General features: G+C 41.1%; 1 non-coding gene across 1 annotated transcript; it reads right to left on the bottom strand.

The window, feature by feature from the left end:
- Positions 1–581: 581 nt before the first annotated feature.
- LOC120264039 lies at positions 582–688 on the bottom strand. The gene has a single exon (XR_005537221.1). It is a non-coding gene; the product is annotated as a small nucleolar RNA R71 (small nucleolar RNA).
- Positions 689–7620: the final 6932 nt, after the last annotated feature.

Here is a 7620-nt window from a genome sequence, read left to right as displayed (position 1 = left end):
ATTTTAGTCATTCTCTTTTTTATTGTTTTTCTATTTTATATTCCTTTTTTTTTGCCGTTTTAATTCTTTTCTTTTCTTGATTTTAGCTACAGGTTATAACCTAAGAAAATCCTTTGACATTAGTTGAAAAAGATCTTGAAATTGAGCACAAACTTTGTAGAAGGGGAAGAAACCTGCACAAGAATAGAATTATCCAGTTGAAATAGAGGTTGAGGTATTTAAAAAAATGGTAGAATAGAATGAGCAGCAAAGGACACTTTCAGATTTTACCCTATCTACAGCTTGTGGGACAAAGTCGAGTATTATTTGACCAACTGTTATAGTCCAAAATTTGGAGCTAACACCTAGATTTATTCAAATGGTTCAACAGTCTGCATAGTTCAGTGGATTAGGCGATGAAGATCCGAATAACCATATCGAGAATTTCCTTGAAGTGTGTGATAAGCGGAAAGTTAATGAGGTGTCTGATGATGCAATTCGCTTGAGAGGTATCCCATTCTTAATAAAAGGAAAATCCAAACAGTGGCTCCAATCATTGCCAAGAGCTTCTATCCAAGGTACCTTCCTCTGGGAAATCGACAAAGCTTCGCAATGAAATCTCTTCATATGTTCAAATGGAGCTAGAATCCTTGTTTGAGACATGGGAACGGTTCATGGATCTTTTGTGAAAGTGCCCTCAACATGGGTTCCCCAAGTGGATGATCGTTCATACATCCTATAATAGGTTAAATCCAAGCACTAGATAGCTTCTAGATATTACTGTAGGAGGTACATTAGGAAACAAGACTCCAGAAGCTGCTTAACAGCTGATTAAAGAAATGGCTTTGAATAGCTATCAATGGAGTGCTAGGAAAAAGAAGAAAGTGACCAGCATTAATGAAGTTGACACAGTTACAGCCATGGCAGCCTAAGTAGAGGCATTAACCAAGAAATTGGATTCTCTAACTTCACCAAGAGAGGCTGCGGTTACTAGTTTTGATGGTTGTGTGGGTGCACACATTTCAGTACATTATCCTATTTCAGTTGGTACTTAAGCCCCGATTCAGCAAGTTGATTTTGTGGGTAATGGGAGGAGAGGACAAGGTAATCCCTACAGCAATGCCTATAGCCAATGATGGAGGAACTACCCAAATTTCTCATGGAGTTACTATGGATAACAACTATTCACTTTCTTCATAAGGGCAACTATTCACTTTCTTCATTCTCACACCCCTTCATCTTCTCACACATCCACACCAAGAGACACACCTTTTGGGCTTCCAAAACAGTTTGCTCAGTGATCGCTTCCCCGCAAGTGTACGGGATCGCCAAGTAATACCTCGTGCAAAGACACGAGGATCGTATTCCACGGGGCTAAGGATCTCCTATTACTCCTTCTCGAGCTATTATCTAGCCTAAGATCTTAAGTGATGGATTTACTCTACTAAATACAAATAAAACTAAACACAAGATTTGCTAGCAAATTAGAGAGAACAAGCAATAAGCAAGCAAGAGAATCAATGAAGTGCAAAGGCCTATGGATGTGGATCCCTTGAGGGGTTATCATGCAACATGGATGATGATTTAAAGATGCAAGGGTAAATTGGACCATGAGATTCCAAGATTAGAACAACCCCAATTTCTCGGGCGATTGAACCCTAATCCCATACGAACATAGATAGGAATTTCTTCCAAATCTACATTCCTACGATTGCATTAAGTACAAGGAAATCTCGCTTAGGAATAAACCTACTCTTCTTCGGATTAAACCTACATGGAGGGCTACCAAACACCCGATTTCTGGGCGTGATGATACAAGTATCCCTTCTAATCCATTCATGACCTAATACATGCGAGCAAGTCACATCTACATGCATCATTCATAAAAGAGCTACGGATTTCTCCTTGGTGTAACACTTAGCATGAAAAACAATGGATTAGATCTCAAACATACCCAAGCATAGAATTAACAAGTAATCATCCAAAAATACATGATAAAACCCCCAAGGTTCACCAACACCCGGTGGTCTTGGGGGTCTAGTGTGTCATCATCTCATAACAAAGCATACAATCAAGCAAAAACATGAAACAAAGACATAGTATGACACTCCCTAGATGAAATGGTGAAGGTTGAGGCGAGAATATGCCGAATGACGCTTCCCCGCCAAAGGAATGCCGAATGACGCTTCCTCTAGCCGCGGTTCTCCTTCCTTCAAGTCGTGATCGATCTCCCTTTGAATGATGTTGCCTTCTTGCCTTGAGAGCCTTGGACCTTGGGCTTCAATGATCTTTCTAGCTTTCTCGCCCTCTTTCTCCTCCCCAAAGGTCGCCCAAGATCTCCCAAATGATCTCCCCAAAAAGTCGGCCAGCAAAAAGTCCTTTAATCAGCCCTAAAAGTGAGTATATATACCCCCCGAGGCATACGGGCCGTATAGGGGTCGTATAGCACTCAGAAACCCTAGATTCGCGTTCCATACGGGGTGCATACGGCCTCCATACGACCCCAGTATACTTGGGTAGTATGGAAATCGGACAGAACACCAAATCAATCCATCACTTTACGAGTCATATGGCCCCCATCATCTGGGTAGTATAGGGGTAGTATGAAATTCTCTTTTTCTTCTCTTTTTTTGCCAAAATGATATCTTTCTTGTTCTCCATGGCTTCCATATGCCCTACAAAGCAAATAATAGACGATTAAGCGCAAACGGGCATCAAACCTCACAAAATACATGCAAAGTGCATACGATATATATATGAAAACACCTACATTTAGACACTTATCACTCAGCTATATAAAGGTTAGGAAGAGCTTTTTCCGATAATTACTTCAAGTTGTTCCTCTCTACTTCACTCCTAGAAGCTCTCATCTTCCTTGTTTTCCTCATGCTTCCAATTTCTAGATCCATTGGTTTTTCTTTATTTTTAGCATATTTTCTTCATGGAAATCATCTTCTTATAATAACTTGTAGTCTTTGATGCCGTTTAGTGTGCCAATGTGGCTTGACTATGGAAATTTTGCTATGGTTGGGGCTCTACATATCCGTACCGGCTGCAAAATTTTTCCAACCAACCCACACGCCCATGTGGCTAACCCATACAGGTGTGTGGGCTAGAAAACCCTTCCCAACATAGCCACATGGTGGTGTTATAAGCCCACACGGCCATGTGATTCTCTGAAACTGCTCAGTTGTTATTAATTTGATTTTTCTTGGTATTTTTCTTGTAGGTATGGCACCAAGGACCAAAAAGCTTTCCCAGAAATGTTCTCGCCAGGCTCAAGAATCATCCCCACCACTAGAATTAGAATTTGATGTCCCTGAACATCAACAAAGGCTAGAGCGTCTTCAAAGTCTAAAATTTGGATAGACTTATCTCATTGATTGGAGGACACTCAAGGAGATTGACCTGGTTGAAAAGCTTCGAGAGCTTCTTATTATGGGAGGATGTGATTGACTTTTTTCCATATGTGACCCTATCCACAGTGATCTTACTCTGGAATTCCTTGCTTTATTTGACTTTAACTATTCTCATTCCAAGTTATATGATTGAGTCCGGCAAGTGCATGGGTCATCAAGTAATATCTCTTGTGCAAGCACAAGAGGATCGTATTCCCTGGGTCCCAAGAGCTACTATTACTTCTCCCTAGACTGCACTGTTGCTGCTGGTGATGCCTGAGGGGTCCTCGGTCTCATAACAAATGGTTAGGTCACGTCTCACTCGAGTAATTACTGTAATATGTCGAGAGGCACCATCACTTCAGTGTGGTTTGCGACCTGTGTATCCCAAACCTCTGCCAAGTAATAATACACTGGTGAGTGGGTAGTCGTATAATAGGGAATAGTGATCAGAAACACCAAGATTGCTTTTTAACTAGAATGAAGATGAATTAATAATGGTGTGAACAAAGTCAATAAAAATGGAAATAAAGAAAGAAGGCAAAAAAGAGAGACGCCATAAAAATGAGAGAGAAGGCAATCAATCAAAAGTGGGGCACCTGAACATTGCTCTCCCTAGGACAATTACTTCAAGTGTAAATCCTAGGGTTTACAAGTCCAAGTACCCTCTAGAGATTTAGTTCTCTATGGAGCACCATACAATCAATAATGAAATCAAAAGTAAAGATATGCAATCCATGAATAAAACCCCCTTGATGTTCGTGTCGATGGTCTTGTGGAGTAGCCTCGTCTTCTTCAAAGGTTCCCTCGTCAAGCCTGGGGCACACCCTCACCTAATCGATGCAAATGAAAGCTCCCCCAATGACTCTCATCCAAAGGATTACGGTGTTGAAGGCCGTAGAACCACTCCAAAAACCTTGACAAAGCCTCCCTAAACCCTAGCCGTGGGCGTCTCCAAAGATGGGGAAAAGATGAAGAAAGGATGGAAAAAAGGGTTCCCAAATCATCTGAAATCACGGCTTTAAATAGGCTGGAATCGGGCATCCACACATGCATGTGGAATTTCCACATGCCCGTGTGAATCTGCAGAAACTCAATTTTCAGCGGCCTGTGAACAGCAACTGCTACATTAAATTGTTACAGTGATCTGCTACAGTGATATGCCAAAATACTCCCGAATCCACACTTTTCATCGAGGCAACATAAATAGGCACACTTCTATGTTATAGATCACGTTGCATCTTCAAATAAAAACACAGTTGATGCCAATCTTGCTAGCTTTACGCAAGTCGGAACACATGAGTATGACTGCTTTTGTGCCCCTCCAATTTGCATATTTTCTTAAACATAACGGAGGTTGGCATACACTCACATGTCTTTGAGCACCACTTGTGTCTTCACGTTTGTTTACTCCAAGATTTCATCCACCATGTGCACTCGCAATCTACTTTGGTTTCTTTCTTCTATATTTGTCTCCACAACCCTACATGCACAAAAAAAAACAAATACACGTGTATTAGCAATAAAATCTGAGAGAATTAATGCTCATCGTAAGAAAAGGTTACTTCGTATTACTAATACACAAGCACTTATCAAACTCCCCACACTTAAGCTTTTGCTTGTCCTCAAGCAAAAATAAAACTTTGAAGCATAGAAGAAGGAAACATTGAAAGTGCTTGACCTTAGGTTCACCAAAAGCATGCAAGAGAAGCATTCTACAAGCAAGGAAAATTTTAACACTAAATACGAAAAATCATTGCTCTAGCTAAAAACTCGAATAAAAAAGGTTAACAAACCAGATATCTTGTAAGTGTGTGTAAACTCACTCAAGTCAACCCAACGTATACTCCTCAAAGTTCTAAGTATAAGGGACTTATTTATATACAAAACAAAACAGAACAAAGAGATAGTAGTAGCTTCACACATCCTCTAAGGTAGCCTTTTCCGAAGTGGCCGCTAAAGTGGCTTTCACACTTTCGAGGTGGTAGCTCTTTCTACCAGGGTAGTAGCTTTCACTCATCCCATGAGATAGCTTTTTCTCTTATTACGGGTATAACTAGTATCCGACTTATGAGAGTAGCTTCATACTTCATAGATGGTAGCTCTTTCCACCCCAAATGCATGACCAAAACAAGTATATATTGTTCTTTTTTTTCTTTTTCCATTTTTTTAGCAAAAATTAACACAAGTAACAAAACTAATTAGTCCCTTAGACATCAAAATCGAGTTTCCACAAGGTTTCATGATTGAGTAGTGTAACAAGTGTCAATCGGGTAAAAATTCCTAGAAATTCAAGTAAAAACTAGAGCATGAGAACATTCAAAGTTGAAACTTCTCCTAAACTTAAGAATACAACCATTGCAACTAAGGTGAACCACCATTGGCTACATGAGCATGCACAATCAAAGCATATGTATAGAACATGTGTAATGTAAACTCCGCCCCACACTTAAGATGTACATTGCACTCAATGTATGCATGTAAGCACAATAGAATATAAATCAATCAAAAACATATGTGGAAGTGGGCAATTGAAACAATACTCCCCTGAACTCCTAATGGTATGTTTGATGAAGCTATTTTCATTGAGAGTTGAGTTCCAATGGGTTGTGGAGCACACATGGCCATGTGAAAATTACATTAACCGTGTCTATGACTAGTCTTCAAATTCCATACTCACAAGGCCATCTGCACATATACACAAGGGGGTTCAGTGAAGCTCAATAATAATAAAATCAAACTCGAGTATATGAAGGTAAAGTAATGAAATACAACTCGAGACAAAATGAAAATCAAAGATGAACTCAAAAGGAAAGTCCTTTCTGAGTGATACAAGTCCAAAATAAAATATTGAAATGAAATACGAGAAATAAGAACAAAGAAAAGTAAAGACACATCAAGCGTCGGTGTCGGGCTCGGTCGCCTTTGCTGCTGCTGGTGGTGAAGTAACCACTGGTGCTGGTAGATCAGGTGAATGTGCTAGTGCTGCTGCTGGTGATGCCTGAGGGGTCCTCGGCCTTATAACAAATGGTGAGGTCGCGTCTTGCTTGAGTAACTACTGTAATATGTCGAGACGCGCCATCACCTTAGTGTGGTTCACGACTTGTGTAGCCCGAACCTCTGCCAAATCTTCCTGTAGCACTCCCACAACACTCTTGAGTATCTCAAATCAATTATGGGCTCGAGTGGAAGGTGCCTCTGTCTTCATCTGCTCGGACTGTGGCTTTAGCACTGGCTGTGAGCCCTCTGCTGTGTATCACCCTCACCATCGACTGGCTCTGGTGTGCGTGTAATCAGTAGATGAACTCCCGGCTGATACCTGCATACCATCCCCATCTATATCATCTTTTCTATACCTAGGGGAGTAGGTATGATCATCTTCTCCGCCCCTCTGATAGCGTCTAGTAGACCCATCCCGATGATGAGCTTAGTGATGTAAGGACCGGAGAAAAGGACGCTAATCCAGGCATATTGTCCCTAGTGTCACAAATACTCAGGCATAATGTGCCCTAGATACAACGGCTCGCTCTGTACCATGGAGTATAAGTATAAAAGCTCCTGTCTGCTCAAAATTCTAGTACTGTCACTGTGGCCATTCATTGATCGGCTCAGGATGGCCTGAATGTATCGTTAAGTGGGTTGAGAAAGGCATGTCACCTTTGAGACCCCCGGCTCATACTGCCCTTGTCCACACAGCTTCCTGTATGCTCTCTAAGGAGTCAGACTACCATTGTAATTAGTCGGCAACCTATCATACCCCTCAGTATTGGTAAATGCCTCGTCGTACAGTCCTAACCAGATCAAAAATTGTGTGATGCTCATGATGTAGTGATGTCTGAATGCTCTTAACTATATGGTGTCATCGCTATCGAAATTACTATAACACCGGTCGAACTAGAATGACATTAATACCTCTAGCGTCAAAATACAGATAGTTGGCTCACGAATAGATAGTAATCTCCTCTAGCTACACACTGACAATAGCTCGTCGACCACATCGGCCAAATCATCTACGAGCTGAACCTCTCTAAGTGCATTAAAGTCCAAGAATCAAGTCTGTCAGAAATTGAGCTTTGACAGTTGCTCAAACCGAGCCTGGTGCTCAGGTATCGCAAACTCCATCTTTTCAGATCAAGTGAGGGCTCGCGTGGACGCTTACCGGCTTGCTTCTTTGTCCTGGGAGCCATACTTGCAAGTAGTGAAAAGAAATCGATCAAATAAACTCATAGGATAATACTGCAGA

The sequence above is a fragment of the Dioscorea cayenensis genome, chromosome 6, assembly GCF_009730915.1.
Source record: "Dioscorea cayenensis subsp. rotundata cultivar TDr96_F1 chromosome 6, TDr96_F1_v2_PseudoChromosome.rev07_lg8_w22 25.fasta, whole genome shotgun sequence".
NCBI classification, from domain to species: Eukaryota; Viridiplantae; Streptophyta; class Magnoliopsida; order Dioscoreales; family Dioscoreaceae; genus Dioscorea; species Dioscorea cayenensis.
The sequence above is the reverse complement of the archived record's forward strand: the minus strand, read 5'-3'. Positions and strand labels throughout refer to the sequence as shown.